The sequence below is a fragment of the Artemia franciscana genome, chromosome 14, assembly GCF_032884065.1.
Source record: "Artemia franciscana chromosome 14, ASM3288406v1, whole genome shotgun sequence".
NCBI classification, from domain to species: Eukaryota; Metazoa; Arthropoda; class Branchiopoda; order Anostraca; family Artemiidae; genus Artemia; species Artemia franciscana.
Window position 1 is genome coordinate 21,466,321 of NC_088876.1, and position 17,493 is coordinate 21,483,813.

Sequence of the window (17,493 nt, forward strand, 5' to 3'; positions counted from 1 at the left end):
TTTGATACCAATACTTACATCAAAAGAATCGCATTTCAATGCTAAGTTTAAATATATAAGTTTCATCAAGTTCGGTCCTATCCATCAAAAGTTACGAGCCTGAGAAAATTTACCTTATTTTAGAAAATAGGGGAAAACACCCCTTAAAAGTCATAGAATCTTAATGAAAATCACACCATTAGATACAGCGTATCAGATAGCCCAACAGTAAAAGTTTCAATCTACAAAAATGTGGAATTTTGTATTTTTTGCCGAAAGAAAGAGCATGGATGCGTGTTTATTTGATTGTTTTTTTTCCAGGGGTGATCATATCGACCCCGTGGTCCTAGAAAGTCGCGAGAGGGCTCATTTTACCAGAAATTAAAAGTTCTATTGTCCTTTTTAAGTGATCAAAAAAATTGGAGGGCACCTAGATCCCCTCTCACGCTTATTTTTTTCCAAAGTCGCCGGATCAAAATTCTGAGATAGCCATTTTATTCAGCATAGTCGAAAAACCTAATAACCATGTCTTTGGGGACGACTTACTCCCCCATAGTCCCCGTGGGTGGGGCTGCAAGTTACAAACTTTGACCAGTGTTTACATATAATAATGATTATTGGGAATTGTACAGACGTTTTCAGGGGGATTTTTTTATTGAGGGGGGAGGGCATTATGTGGGGGAAACTTTACATGGAGGGATTTGTCGAGAGAGAAGAGAGTTCCCATGGAGGGGGCGCAGGATTTTCTAGCATTTAAAAAGGAGACGATGAAAACATAAATATGAAAAAGTTTTTTCAACTGAAAGTAAGGCAGCAGACTTAAAACTTAAAACGAACAGAAATTATTACACACATAAGGGGTTCACCTCCTCCTAATACCTCGCTCTTTACGCTAAAGCATTTTTAGTAATTTCAACCATTTATTCTACGGCCTTTGTGATTCAGGGGTAATTCTTAAGGAATTGGGACAAAATTTAAGTTTTAGTGTAAAGAGCGAGGTATTGACGAGGGGGCGAATACCCTCATATACGTAATAAAACATACGAATACAGAAGTTCGTTACGTAAGTTAATTCGTATGTTACGTATATTTTTACTAATAAAAACTTCCGTAGAAAATTAAAAGCTTTAGTTGCCTTTTTAAGTAACCAAAAAATTGGAGGGTAACTAGGCCTCCTCCCCGGCTCCTTTTTTTCTCGAAACCGTCCGATCAAAACTACGAGAAAGCCATTTAGTCAAAAAAAAAATAACATACAAATTTTGTTTTTGGATTTCGTTACTGTATTGCTGGAAAGCTTTCGTTTGGAAGCTATCTGTGTTTTTCCAGAAATCTCTCACTTTGGCATTGCACTGGTTGCTCAAGTCGCGCTGGTTAGGAGTCAACCAATCCAAGCTGAGCCCAGAACAAAGGGTTGCATCCATCCTGTCAGGAGGGGGGTGAGTTACCACCAGTGGACCACATATCTACAGGACTAGGATTGATAGGGTTGGTGACCCTCCACCTGAAAATGACTGCCATGAAAATATCAGACACTGCCTTGAATACTTTACCTCCTCCTGATTATTGACTCCTGCCTGGCCATTTGTCAATTTCAGACCAAGGTATCTTAGAATTGCTAATTGGAATGTCTTGACGCTAAACTTCCCTAGAGCAAAAGTTTTGCTCGCTTGGGAGTTGAAGAATAAACATATTTCAATAACAGGTATCACCAAGACACATCTTTTCAGCAACAACTATAAATCCTTTGGAGACAAATACTAATTGCTAGCGCATGGAAACGATTCAGTCTGCCGAAATGGCATGGGCCTTGTCATGACTGCAGATACTAAGAAGTGCCTTATACCATCCCAGAAAATCCTAGACAGGATAATGACAGCATGGATTCAACACAAGCATGGAAAGTGGAATGTAATAGTATTTTACTCGCGATGCCAATGCATGTACCAAAGACGAGTTTTACTCTCATCTGTCAGCGGTATTGTCATGGATATCATCTTATGACATCTTCACACTTCTGGGAGATTTTCAGCCACTGTCTCAGATCCAGCTGGCGTATGGCATGGCTGGGAGAGCTACTCCAGACCCTGTCAATTAAAACGGAACCTATCACCTACAGCTCTGTACAGGAGCAAATAGCTTCATTATCACAAATATGCTTGGTACAGCAACAACGAAAAAAACAGGAAAATAACAGACTATTATTATAATAGAAAATAATAGCTGCCAAACGCACAGGGGAGCCAAACTGGGCAATACTGACCAAAGACTCGTGGTTGCATCTCTTTGTCTTCATGTCAAGAAATCTGAGTCAGGAGCTAGAGTTTCCTGCTTCTATCTCCAGAGCTTGAAAGATTATAGCATTAGACAAAAGTATGCTATGGAAATTAAATTTGTATGCCTTGAGTCCATAGCTGATTCCAAGGAAGCATGGTAAAAATTCAAGCACAACAGCTTGAAAGCAGCTGGGTGTTCTATTAGTTGAAGGCAGCCTCGCATAACCCAATGGCTGTCAGACAAACCCCTGAGAGTCATAGAACAATATCATCAAGCTTGCCTCAGTGGCAATATGTCCACATATTGTCTCCCTCTTCACAGTCTCCCTCTTCACAGTATTTGCAAAAATAGGTGTCACCCGGAAATGCGGTATACTTGCCCAATTTGCGGTGATCTTGATGGGCTAGACCTTTTTCTTTTCTAGACCATTAGCTAAATGAGCTAAGAAGGAGCTTTCTTGGGGTGGGTGGTCGTGAGCCCCTTCTTGGAACTTTGAAGTCGACGTCGAAAATAAATATAGTAGCAGTGGCAAATTTTGTCCGGAAGGGTCTTGTTATTCGAAAGTCGATTGTTACATAATTTAGTTTGTTTGTTGTTATATATGTATGTATACGGCCTGAAAAATGGCTTTAAATACAGTCATTCATTCATTCATACTGTTAGCTGGACAGGGTGAGACATAAACTCATCCATCACAATAAGAAATACTTCATGCAAGACAAGGCCAAGAAGCTAGAAGTTATTAATGGTAAGTTGACGTTGGGGCAATGCACAGGCATTGCTGTGAAGTTACTTCCAAGGAACACACATCAGTCAGCCCAAGAGTTACTCCCAATGGGCCCCCATGAACAAATGAAACAGCCCAGCTTGTGAGATAGAAAAATCACTTGTCCACCCTCCTTAATGCCAACTGTGTCCCATCTCCTGCCCGGATCTGATAAGAACCGCATTGCTTGTATCTACAATTCCACTTGGCAGTCATGGTGAAAAGCTTTAGTCCCTTAACAAAATCAATAAATCCATGAAAAGACTGAAAAATAACAGCATGCCCAGTTGCTGTGGAATAGCTGCCAAACTCCTGAAGTATATGGATCCTGCCTTGCTGCTGTGGCTCCAAAGACTGTCTTGCATAGTGCGGCACACAGAAATCATTCTGAAGGATTGTCAGGCTGGAATAATTATGTCACTATGGAAACAGAATGACCCAGTAATCAATGCTCTAACTACAGAGGCATAATGCTTATCTCCATACCTTCTAAACTGTTTGCAATGACCCTCCTCAACAAGTGCTTCTGTATACTTTGAATAAACTGAAGAATATCAAACAGGCAGGATTCACGCCAGGCTGTTCCACAAGCGAACAGATGTTCACTCTGCGCCAAGTGATAGAAAAGATGTGGGAATTCCAACATAAGGTGTAAATAGGTTTTGTCAACTTCAGAGCCACTTTTGAATCTTCAGCTAGGAAGTGGCTTTGGCTCATACTCAGAACAACTGGTCTGCCCCAAAAGCACTGATCTATATTTGAGACTACAAAAACGAATGTCAAGCTGTGTCCAAGTCAGTCGGAAATGTAGCCAGCCATTCAGCATTTGTACAGGAGTTTGGCAGGGACTATTTAATTGCATCACTGACTGTATGGTGAAGGAGACCACTACCTGACTGAAATTTGGCCTGAAGTTTGGTGACAGACTTTTGAGCAATTTCAGTCACTTGGCACTCACAATAAACACCTTCAAAGAACTTGGTCCAACACTAAAAATAATGAGAAAAGAACCTGCCAGAGTTGGACTCAACATTAGCTGAAGCAAAACAAAATCATGAGAGGCCAAATTAAACATTTAAACAGCTTTGAAACAGTTGAGGGTAAACGACTACTGAAAATTCTTTTAAATATATTGAGAGCCTGACTAGCCTTTGCTGTCACAGTCTAGATATCTACACTAAACTTCAGCTGTTCATCAACTAATAGACCCAAATCACGTTCAGCATGACTACTGACAATAGGTTGCCTTGTTTTGTCCATTGAAACAATTGAATACTGGTGTCTTGAGTTTTTATTACCAAAGAAGATAACCTCACATTTCTGGACATTGAACTTCAGCTTCCAAGTCCCTGCCAAGTTTGTAAATGAGTCCAAGTCTGCTTGAATGGTTTCTATTTTTTTAGCTTTCAACTAAACCAACTAAACCAAATGAATTGTCTGTATAAAGGCTCATTTCACTTTTGATGTTACAAGGTGCATAATCAATGAAAACATTAAATAAAATTGGGCCCAGGATTGTGCCTTGAGGTACTCCACTTCTCACTTCCACAGTATCAGAGCGAAATGACTGTCCATTTTACCTATCTCCTACCCTTATCCATGTGCCAGGACTAGGTGATAGCAATGAAATCATTTGGATATCTATTAAGCCCAAATGCCTGCCTCAGCCTTACACCTGGACAGAATACTTGTTCTCGTCGTAATTTCATGATAGGCTACAAGCAAGTCTTGACTTTGTGACGACAAAGTATCCGAATGCCAGTATTTTTATAGCAGGAGACGCAAACGAACTAAGTCTTAATTATCTGTGCAAAGATCAGAAGCTTAAGCACATTGTTGATTTCCCTACTGTAAAAGTGGGAACCAATTTGGATGTTATTTGCAACAACCTTAAAACCTTTTACAATACTCCAACCACCCTTCCCCCCTTGGTGGTAGCTATCATTTCATAACACAATTGGAACCACAGCTAGTTTCTAAAACAAATTACTCAGTCTCTAAATTTTCGTACCAGTCAATAACAAGTCAAGGGCAGGTCATTTCGATTTTGGATCTCGGATTACATCTGAGAGTTGGGATGATGCTGTGCCGTGTGTATAATTCAAAGTTAGTTTGTTTCAAACAAAATGAATGTCAAATAACCAAAAATGTTTCCCAGAGGTTACCAAGAAAGTATGTTCCTCAGGTAAACCTTACATTAATGAAAAAATAAAAGAACTAATCCATTTAAAACTAAAACTTTTTCACCTATGAACGAAAGATGACGCCTTAACCCTCCGTAATAAAGAAAGAAATACGTCATGTTGCTTCCCATTATGGTAAGAATAAATTAAATTGCTTAAAACAGAGCAAACCTTAAAAATAGTTTTAAAAATTAAAAGAAATAGAAGGTCACTCATACAAGAAATTCCATTTTTTTTTTCTGGATAAACAGCCTGAACAGACAGCCAATGAGCTCAATAAACACCTAGCTGGCATTATGCAAACGTTCCCCCTCTCTTGGACAACCAACTAATCCCTGAAACTCCAAAGGATAAAATCCCTGAAATTTTAGTGAAGCAAATAATAGAAAAATACAGAAACTGAAAAAACTAGTATTTGTCCAATTGATCTAATAAAAGCATTCCCTGATAAACTACTAACACCCCGTGTTAGTATTTTACTGGATGTTAGTATTTTACTATGTTTTACCTTGTTAGTATTTTACTATGACCAATCATCTTGACCCCATTTTTCTCAAAAATGTACAAGGGTTTCTTAGCTAATTCGTTAAAGGCCGAGAATCTTGAACTTATTGTTTTACAACAGTTTGGAAACCTGAAGGAGACATCTACTTCACACTACCTTGTTAGTCTTCTTGACACCATTCTTAAAAACATTAAAAACCCTGAAACTTGGTTGAATCCTTTATTAACTGATCTCAAGAAAGCATTCAACCTAATTGACTGCACCATCCCTGTTGATAAACTGCTGACAGAGTTTCAAGCAATTCTCTTTCTAGTTAGAATTGTTCTCTACTTTTTAACAAATTGTTCTCAAGTGCTCAAATATCAAAACGTTTATTCCAATCCCCTTCCTATCTTTTGTAGGATCCCCCAGAAAACCTTGATGGGTCCTAGTTTATTTTTTATAATGGTTAATAGCCTCATGACTGACCAAACAGAGCAATGTAAGCATGTGGACGACCTGTCTGCACTTGAGGTTTGTCAACAAAATATTAAAAACTCAATTATGTTGTTTGGTAAAATGTTGTTTTGTCACAAAATCTCAATAAGATTAATATGAATTAAAACAAAACTCAGAAGAGGATTAACATGGAAATTTGGCAATACCTTCCCAGAACATATTGCTGAAAGTTTCATTGCTGAAAGTTTCATTTTCCTAACCTAACCCTTTTCCAACATAGCAAAAAGAAGCTGAACTAGAATTTTGAGTAGAAATTTAAGCCGCATCAATGAGTTTTTTCTAAATTTAAAATATGTATCTGCAGATCTTTGAAACTTCATAAGTTAGGATTGGGCAAAGTTATAAAGCTGAAAACAATTTTGTTGTACTTCTGTTAAGGAGAAAATCTGTTTTGCAAGGTTTCACTTTCATAACACAAAGATTTTAAAGGTCATCAAAGGTCACTGTCATCTAGAGGGAGAAGGAGTGGAGGTATGTGCTTGCAAATACCTTCCTAGGACATACTTTGGTCTGTAGACCCATCCCTGAAAGTTTCAGTTTCCTAACCTAACCCATTTCCAAGATATCAAAAACTAACTAAACTAGAATTTTACCCAAAAGGCTATCACGTGATGTATTCACTAGGTCGACTTTTTTCCTCCCTAAATTAAGTGAATAGCATTTGAAGTTTGTCGAAAAAATATAAAAAACTCAATTAAATCATTACTTAACAATGTCACAGATGAGGCTTCTTTGTCAAAGATGAAAGCTAACGCTAATAAACTGTCAGTTATGACAGTTATTTTTTTAGATCACTCTTTAGATCCTTCTTTCACAAACCCCATTCCTCCCAAAATCTCCATCACATGCATTCAACTACTTGGGGTGACAATTACTGCTGACTTGAAGTGGGATACCCATGTTCAAAACATCCTCAAGCAAGCTTCCCCTCTGGTTTCTCTTCAAAAACTTTCGATGAAATTTTCTTGCCCCCCCCCTAAGTATCTTCTCCAACTTCGACTTTTTTGTTCTTTTATTCAGTCAACACTAGAGTTTGCTTGTCCAGTGTCGTTTTTTGGTCTTTTTTTAGAGCATATTTATAAGACTGAAAATGTCCAAAAACAAGTACCTAGAATCATAAATGGAGAAGAGAAAATTATTATCTACTAGGTAAGTTCAAGCTCAACACGTTGGCTGAGAGAAGGAGCCTCCTGGCAGAGAAGGAGAGAAGACCTTGTCTGTTCCCTGATTACATTCATCATCCCTGAAACCTACCTTCCCGCCTGCAACAGAATTATCCTCCCCAAAAGCCCCCAAACTGACTCCAATCCCCACTAAACATAAAACATATCAGAAGAGTTTTGTTCCGAGTTTTGATGAGTTGTATAATAGCCAGAAAAACTAATCATTGATTTTATTGTTATCTATTTATTTTTCCTTTTTGACTTTTTAACTAAGTTCTGACTTATCTATGTTATGTATTTTCTACATTTGATTGTGTTTGACATGCGGTCAAACTCCTTCAATATGATATATATAAATATATATATATATATATATTTTATATATATATATATATATATATATATATATATATATATATATATATATATATATATATATATATATATATATATATTAGTTTGACTTGTATATAATTGATGATATATAATATTATAATTGATAATATAATAGATAATATATAATGTAGATAATATAATAGATTGATAATATAATGATAATTTGACTGTATATAATTAGTTTGACTCTTTGCCACAATTCTAATTTTTAAAACAATTAAAAACTTTAGCGTTAAGAGCGAGGGATTGCGGAGGGGAAAGCCCATTTCATATACGGAGTAATTTCTGCTCGTTTTAAATTTTAATGTCGCTCCTTACTTTCAGTTAAAAAAAAACTATTTTTTTTATTTAATTTTCTATAAAGAGACTGAAAAACAACCGCATGCCTGGTTGCTGGGGAATATCTGAGCAGCACTTGAACTGTGGGTGGTCATGTCTTGTTGCTTTGGCAGCTAGAAAATGTTTTGAAGATGTTCCACGACAAGCATGGGAATATTTGATTTTTACTTTTGTCAAGAGACAAAAGCAACCACATTGTTACCAATCGGAATCAGAACCAAAACATGGAATGGGTCATGTCCCGCACTTTCAAAGCTGATTTTTTTCAAAAAGGAAAGAATTTATATTATCATGTTTATTATAAATCCTACCCATACCATGGCATGGTTTAACACCCAGATATATTTAAAGTTCCCAATTTCTTTGAAAACCATATAAGTCTAATAATGATAGAGAAACATATAATATATTAGTGTGAATAGATATTTCATATTAAAATAATGTCATATACATTATCAAAAAGTATTAATATTGTAATGTAAAATAGTTCCATTTTCTACTAGATATACCTTTCTCTACGTTTCTTACCTTCCTACCTTTCTTAAGTTTTATTAATTCTATTTTATCAGTATATTTATCTCCAGCGCTCAATCAAGTCCTAAATGGTCAATTCAGAGCATTCCTCTAGTTAGAACCAGTTAGCTAATTTTTTCTTCGTAAAATTTCCCGTTGAGCGGTGAAAAAAAGAAAAATATTCTCTAAAATACACCTAATTAGAGATACAACGTTTTCTTGAGATGATATTGTCCACTTCAGAAATGGATGGTCTTGGATGTTCTGCCTCATCTCAATTTAGGGCGTTTTTCCGAAACAAGATCAAAATGCTGTTTAAACACGTGCTTTAATAATTTCTAACATAACCCAGTAACGTCTAGCGTTACCATCTGGGAACACCTTACTTTAAATTTTTATGACAAACGCGGTAGAAACTAGGGCAAATTCTAAGCGTCCCTTAAACTGTCATAAGCATCAGAGAAGTTCTCAAATTTTTTCGGACTTGAATTTGGTTTAGTTTGATGTTCTAAATTTTTTGAAATATGGAAAAAAAGAAAGTTTTTGAAAGCTATCTGTTTCTAATTGAATACCAGGGAAGGCAAGTGGTTGAAACCTCTTGTTTTGGCGTTTTGTTGTTCTATTATCACCACTCTTTGAAACTGTGAAACAGTTGGACCGAAATATCAACAAAAAGAAGGATGCAGTATGAGTTAATGAAAAGTGTTCCCAACCGGGAAATTTGGGTGTTTTGCAGACCTAAAATTTTCCACATGCTTTGCAGTAGGCAACCACTTCTGTTTTGCAGATGAGTCCCAAGAAATGTGCTACTATCAAAGAAACTGTAGCTATGATTGACGAAATAATTTACGATGAGACAGACATTGAAATGGTCATTATCTATTTATCCCCCATAATTTTGGGGTGATAATAAACAAAATATGGGTGTAATTTCGGGATAGTCAATGATGAAAGGGAGGGAAAAAAGGGCAATACAAAAATTTAATAGTCTTCCAAGTTGTCTTGCAGGAACGATAGAGCTTGGGGTACTTGGATGTTTGTGAATCAGCCAGCCTACGTCAACCTTATCAATCTGGGTAGTTTCTAACTTCCACATTCTGTTCGGATAACATAGACGAAATTCCACTAAGACTTATTCCTTGGAAGATAGTATTTTACCCTGTATCTTACTACAATCAGGCAGCTCAATAAGATAGGACATGTGAATTAGCTCTCCCAAATCCCACACGGCAAATTCAACTGTCCAAAACATTTCCCTAAAACCCCTTTTATAATATGTCTCCACTCCCTTGACCCACCCTTATCATATCCCTATCAATGACTCCCAGCAACCGTACCCTAAATCAATGGTCTCTTAGTAAAGAGAATAAAAAAATATGCCAAAAAAAGGAAAAAGAAAACACAATCTGAAGATGAAGATCTAGCAAGCAAGTTTAATTGTATTATTAATTTTTCTTGAAAACGAGGCTTATCTTGTAATTTTATGACGAAATGATTCGTAAACTGATTATGCGAGCATTTTCATGTCTGAATCTCCAGCAGATCAAGAGCAAAATCTTTGGTAATGGGGCCGCTGACCAAGGGCGCCAATGTGACTCGAGGTGGGCACAAAACTACAAGGTTTATTTTAAAAAAGATTAAACAAAGAAAAAAGAACAGAATAAGGGCACCAGAAACATCTTGGGGAAGGGTCACGCCCCGACCCCATGGATCTGTTCCTGGCCTAAATTCTTTTTAACTCTTTCATTCGTCTAATTTCAACCAAATTAGCTAGATAGTTAAAATAAATAGATAGACGGATTTATCACACGAAAGCCCTCTTAGGCCATTATTTAATTAGCCACAACACTAAAATTAAGAATTTTTTGAGTGGGGAGTGGACAGGGGCAGCTCGAAAAATTACTCCTTAGCATAAATTAATGTTGTAAGTTGCCTTGTCATATCCCCATCATTGAAGCCCAGACACCATACCCTAAATTGACAGGCTCACAAGAAAGAGAATAAAACAAATCTGCAAAAAAAAAGAAAAAAAGGCAATATATTCTGAAGATGAAGAAAACAGATCTAATTTCAACCAAATTAGCTATACAGTTAAAATAAATAGATAGATAGATTTATTCACATGAAAGCCCTATTGGACCATTCGCTAGTTAGTTAGTTACAAAACTAAAATTAAGGATTTCTTGAGGGTGGAGGGGGTTTATTAATAGTCAAAACTTACCTTTTAATTTTCGGGTATTTTCGGATATATTACTAAAATATCTGGAAATATCCATGGATCCCCTTGCAAATTCAGCCATCAGGCTTCGTCTCTTATCCATTCTATGCTCGTGTCCAGATTTTTTATTTTTATCCATTTTGAACTTTTATCTGCAAGGCTACTTTTCAATATCTAATTGTGAATAGACAAATAGCTATAACTGTTACCACGTTTATGAAACGTGCTGAAGATATACCTTTTATCTTTAACAGGTGTTTCCATTTTCGTGAAATAGAGGAAAGTTCCATCTTCGTAGAAAAATCTTTGAAGCAATCCAAGATTTTTATGCCAATTTTGCGGATATATACTGAACTGACTGAAGATTAAATTTAAAAAAAAAGTTTTTTTTTTTACTGAAAGTAAGGAGCGATATTAAAACTTAAAACGAGCAGAAATTACCCCGTATATGAAAGGGGATGTTCGCTCTTCAACGCCCCGCTTTTTACGCTAAAGTTTGACTCTTTCTCTCAACTCAACTTTTTAAAACAGTAATAACTTTAGCGTAAAGAGCAGGGTGTTGAAGAGGGAACATCCCCTTTCATATATGGGGTAAATAAACAACTTTTAATTTCTGTTATAATGATGAGCCCTCTCGTGACATTCTAGGACCACATAGTCTATACAATCACCCCTGAAAAAAAATAAACACACACCTGTTATCTGTCTTCTCTGTAAAAAATACAAACTTCAACATTTTTGTAGATAGCTTAAAACTTCTACAGTAGGGTTCTCTGATACGCTGAATCTGATGGCATGATTTTCGTCATGATTTTACAATCTTAACGATCATTTTAGACGGTGTTTCCCCCTATTTTCTAAAGTCAGGCAAATTTTCTCAGGCTCGTTACTTTTAATGGTTAAGACTAAACTTGGTGAAACTTATATATTTAAAATCAGCATAAAAAATGCGATTCTTTTGATTGGTATTAATCAAAAGATTAATACTTTGAATAGTTATTGGTATTAGAATTTCATTTTTTAGATTTACAACGAAATTTCAGTATCTATTGAGCCGAGTCGCTCCTTACCACAGTTCGTTACCACGAATTGTTTGATTCAGTTATAAAATAGCTTACTGCATAAACTGGCGCATTATTCTTAAGCATGTGAAGCGTTTAAAATTGAAATGGCTAGTGTACTTGAGCATGTTAAGAATATGCGGCCCGACGTATTCCCCGTGAAACACCCTTCCCCGCGAAAAAATTTCCTGACCCTTCCCTTCTGGGAAGTTTTCCCCAAAGATAAATTGGGCAGCCAAAGGGATATCAAGACAAATAAAAGGGAAGAAGAAAAGCATATAGTTATACATCAGCTATTATGAAGGAGGGGCAGTGGGTTGCTGTGTAGGCAGAATCCAGATGCCTAAAAGAGTGAATTTTAATGTCCTGACTGTAGAAAACCCCGTGAGCCTTCAGGCAAATACAGCAAGAGGCGTTGGGGAGAGGGTTGGAATCATTCTCCATTTTAAGACTAAGCCTGACTATGGGTGATATGAAGTGATTCCTCCAGAGAAAAATTTCCGATATTTATTTTAAAGCTTCAGTTAAGTAAACTAATTTAATCCGAATTTTTTAAAATTATACAATGGTGTGTTAGTGCGCATCAGCTAATATTATTAAAGGGAGTTGTGGATCATTGCGTAGGTGGAGGGTATACAGATGCCTAAAGAGTGCATTTTAATGCCAAAACATCTTAAGTGTCGTTGAGCCTTCAGATAAATATAAGAGAAGTTTTTGGAAAGCGTAGAGGGGGGGATTTGGTATTAAATCTTTTCTGTTTCCTGTTTCCCTTTGGTCTACACATTTATTATGGGTATAGTGGGGTCAACAGTGCCCCCCTTTCTATTGTGAAAGTTTTTTTCTATGCAGCATAAGATATTGCATTCACAGGTCTACCAGCACATAGATGAAAAAAACAAGACAGGCCTCATTAGCCTCACCAATGAATTTCTGGGGGTATGAGGTGGGTGACAAATTCTACCTGGAACTTTTTTTTCAGTGATTTAAATGTTAATATTTATCTTTTCCTATTTGTGTTCAATGTATTTAAACATTTGTGTACAATTCATTTAAGCATCAGATAATCTTATTATAGAGGTTGCGATGACCTCGGTAACGTAAGAGATCAACTGAAAACTTCATTTTTAAAATTTCTTAGATTTTTTAACTTTAATAAATCCAAAGTTATTAAGACCTTCAAAAATAAATATCAGAATATGTATATTAAACTGTCAATCCACATTCACTTGTTGTTTATTCAATAATCTTAGTTATGATGTTTTTTTTCTTCCATATTGTGAGAAATAGGAGCATTCAGCCCAAAATGGGGATTGTTTTCAGTAAAGTGAAATTTATGTTTTGGTCTTCAGAAGACATAGAGGGAGTCAGCTCACTCATCTTAGTTTCTGCTCGTTTTGAGTTTAAGTCGGTTATTTTTTATAATTTCTATTCGTTTTTGGTTTCATTTATCTATTATTGGTTATTTTTGGTAGTTTTACGCTTGGAAATTTTTTTTACTTTATTTGTCGTCATTTCTGGTTAAATGTAACTTTTACTGTTCTTTGAAAAACTTTTTCCGAGGGAAAAGTTTTTTAATACAGGACGCTGTCAAATATAATATGCTGTAAAATCAAGATTTTAAAATTTGAAATGTGCCTAAGGATGGTCCAAAAATTCACTTTTAAGAATAAAAGTTAGTATCGACAGCAAACAGTATGACGTCATACCTGCTACTTACTTTTTGGCCCTTATACACTTGTTTTCACGACATCACATTTCGTGATCTTTGGTTTTGCTATTTAGCCTAATTTTTGGGCGTTAATAGCTTTGATTTTTTTTATTTAATGCAAACAAATTAAATTGGAAAACATTATCTTTTATAAGAAACCTCTCCTTGCGACAGGCGGGATTGAACCTGACACCCTTTTATTTAGAGCCACGGCCTCATCCACTGCACAGCCACAAGGTATTATAAGCACTGATTTTCTTAGGTGCTGTTTACATTTTTTTGATAGTAGAAGTATAATGGCTGATGTACACTATGCTTATGTTATTTAGCAATGTATGCCATTATGTAGCTTTTGGTAACAGCTTTTGCCAAATCCATTTTTTAAAATCTAGTTTCCAAAAAGATAAATGTATTTCTTTCTAAAAAAAAATGACGTCATACCTGCTACTCACTTTTTGGCCCTTATACACTTGTTTTCACGACATCACATTTCGTGATCTTTGGTTTTGCTATTTAGCCTAATTTTTGGGCGTTAATAGCTTTGATTTTTTTTTATTTAATGCAAAAAATTTAAATTGGCAAACTTCAACTTTAACAAGAAACATCTCCTTGCGACAGGCGGGATTGAACCTGACACCCTTTTATTTAGAGCCACGACCTCATCCACTGCACAGTCACAAGGTATTATAAGAACTGATTTTCTTAGGTGCTGTTTACATTTTTTTGATAGTAGAAGTATAATGGCTGATGTACACTATGCTTATGTTATTTAGCAATGTATGCCGTTATGTAGCTTTTGGTAACAGCTTTTGCCAAATTCATTTTTTAAAATCTAGTTTCCAAAAAGATAAATGTATTTCTTTCTAAAAAAATCTCTTTAAATTAGCTGCATTTCAAATCTTTCTCCCTTAGATATCTTCTTCTATTTTGCAAACTAAATTGTGTTCTGGTCTTGAGAAGAAATGGGGGTTATCACCCCTACTCATGTTAAATTTTGCTGGTTTGACATGGCTACTTATTGTCATTTCTGTTCGTTTTAAGTTCCATTTATTTATTGATAGTTATCTGTGGCAGTTTTATGTTTGAAGATTATTTGACTTTATTTTTGTCATTCTTGGATTAATGAAGCTCTTTACTTTTCATTAAAAACCTTGTCTCGTGGAAAATGTTTTTAAATTAATTTATGGGGAACAAGTAAAATTTACTATGAGACCCAAAATCAAACAGTTTGTGGTAACAAACTGTAGTAAGGAGCAACCCAGCTCAATAGTAACCAAAATTCATAAAAACGTAATTTTGTTAGCAATAGCTACATCAAAAGAATCGCATTTTAATGCTGATTTTAAATATTGAAGTTTCATCAAGTTTAGTCTTCCCCATCAAAAGTTACGAGCCTGAGAAAATTTTCCTTATTGTAGAAAATAGGGGAAAACACCCCCTAAAAGTCATAGAATTTTAACGAAAATCACATCATCAGATTCAGCGTATCAGAGAACCATATTGTAGAAGTTTCAAGCTTCTATCAACAAAAATGTGGAATTTTGTATTTTTTGCCAGAAGGCAGATCACAGATATGTGTTTATTTGTTGTTTTTTTCCCCAGAGGTGATCGTATCGACCCAGTGGTCCCAAAATGTTACAAGAGGGCTCATTCTAGTGCCCTTTTTAAGTGAGCAAAAAAATTGGAGGGCACCTAGGCCCCCTCCCACAGTAATCATTTTCCCAAAGTCATCAGATCAAAATTCTGAGATAGCCATTTTATTCAGCATAGTCGAAAAACCTTATAACTATGTCTTTGAGCACAACTTACTCCCCCACAGTCCATGGGAAGGGCTACAAGTTAAAAACTTTGACCTGTGCTTACATATAGTAATGGTTATTGGGAAGTGTACGGATGTTTTCAGAGGGATTTTTTTGGTTTGGGGGGAGGGAGGAGTTGTTGATAAGAAGGGGATATGTTGAGGGAACTTTGGAGTAATTTGTCATGGGGGAAGAAAATTTCCATGAAGGGAGCACAGGATTTTCTAGCATTATTTAAAAAAATATGAAGAAGTTTTTTCATCTGAAAGTAAGGAGCAGCATTAAAGCAACCAAAAATTACTAAGCATATGAGGGGATTCGTCCCCTCCTCAATACCTCACTCTTTAGGCTAAAGTATTTTTGGTAATTTCAACTATTTATTCTACAGCCTTTGTGATTCAGGGGCCATTCTTAAGGAATTGGGACAAAACTTAAGCTTTGTTGTAAAGAGCGAGGTACTGCTGAGGGGGTACAACTACAATGGTGACACTGGGGGGCACAGGGGGGATATATAAATGACAACCAGGGGACACAACTACAATGGCGTGTAACTAATATGGCACAAAAAAGCTAAAAAATGAAAAAACCTAAAACGAAAAAAAAACTTGAAAAAAGGGAAAAAATAAAAAAAGGCAAAAAACTAAAAAGAAAAAATGCTAAAAAAGCTGCAAAATTAAAAAAAGAAAAACTACAAAAGAAACTATATCTGTATATATAAAAATAAGTTGTATGTATGCAAGTTTGTTTGTTTGTGGGTTTGCATATGGTGTCATTATAAGTATCATGAAAATATAAGGGTTTGTATATGATGTCATTATAAGATGACATTACAGACTGGGACACCAGGACACAAATGACAACTGGGATACAGGGAATATAAATGACAACCAGGACACTCAAAGAGAAATTACAGACCAGGACACTGGGACACGGGGAATATAAATGACAACTGGGACACAGGGAATATAAATGATGACCAGGACACATGGATACAACTACAATGGGGATGCCAGGGGGCACAGGGGGATATATAAATCAGTGGAGAGCAAAGTCAGCACACATATCACCAAGACAACTTCCATCTTGGGAATACTTATGACTCTGAGGAAGCTGGATGCAACTCAAGATAGTATCCTTTTAACATGATGAGGATGTTGTTGTCCTTTCAGAATGATGAGATGCAATGATGCCATGGTGTTCAATATGTTTCTAAAGAAAGAAAGGGAGGAAACCAAAAGTATGAAAATACAATGTAAATCAAGCTCAAATTTAATACAAAAACCATGGAAACTTCTAGAGAAATCAAGCAAGTATTTCTTTTAGACATTCAACACACATCTTCCTATTAAACTCAGAAATGCTTCCTGCCAAACAAACTAGAACATAATTTACCTTTGTCAGTGTTTTTTCTAATACATAGTAGAACATAAATGGAAGAAAGTGCTCATTCAGGATTGTATTGTTATTGAATTAATTGAGTCATTCATTTTTGGAGCTCATTCATTATTGTATTTTTATGGGATTCACTCATTGGCAAGTAGTACTGTGCCAGATTGTCTGTTAAAATTTATAAGGTAACCATAATAAACTTGTGTTTTCATAATCTTACATCTTACTTATTTCTGTTAATGTCTATATAGGTATATTGACCCAAACCTTAATTTCTATCTTCAGGCCACTTCCATAGAGACACAAACACAGCCTACATTTTTAACTGGCTTACCAATAAAGTGAATATACCACTCAATGCCTTTTTTATGTTCTTTACAAATATAATAATTGCTTCTACTGTAAATTCAAACTTAAGCACTTTTTAACCAAACCTAACCTTTTTATAAATAATTTTAGAACTGAGAAAATGTACCATTATTTTTTCAAAAACAATGAAAAAAGATGATGCTGAGAAAACATAGTATTATTTTGTGGAAAACAAGCAATAATTCATACTTTGATTGAAAATTTGTCATTTTTAAGAGCTCAAAAAGTGCTTAAATTTGAATTTGGGGTAGAAGCAATTATTATATTTGTAAAGAACATAAAAATGCATTAAGTGGTATATTCACTTTATTGGTAAGTCAGTTATATCAACTG

The 17,493-nt window shown here is 35.6% G+C and overlaps 1 protein-coding gene and 1 long non-coding RNA gene across 8 annotated transcripts in view; one reads left to right on the top strand and one right to left on the bottom strand.

Moving 5' to 3' along the window:
* LOC136035448 (uncharacterized) overlaps positions 1-17,493 on the bottom strand; it is a 61,837-nt gene that overhangs the window by 43,585 nt on the left and 759 nt on the right. The gene's annotated exons all lie outside the window — the stretch shown is intronic.
* The window catches only part of LOC136035449 (uncharacterized), a 91,718-nt gene that overhangs the window by 12,057 nt on the left and 62,168 nt on the right, over positions 1-17,493 (top strand). The window lies entirely within an intron of this gene.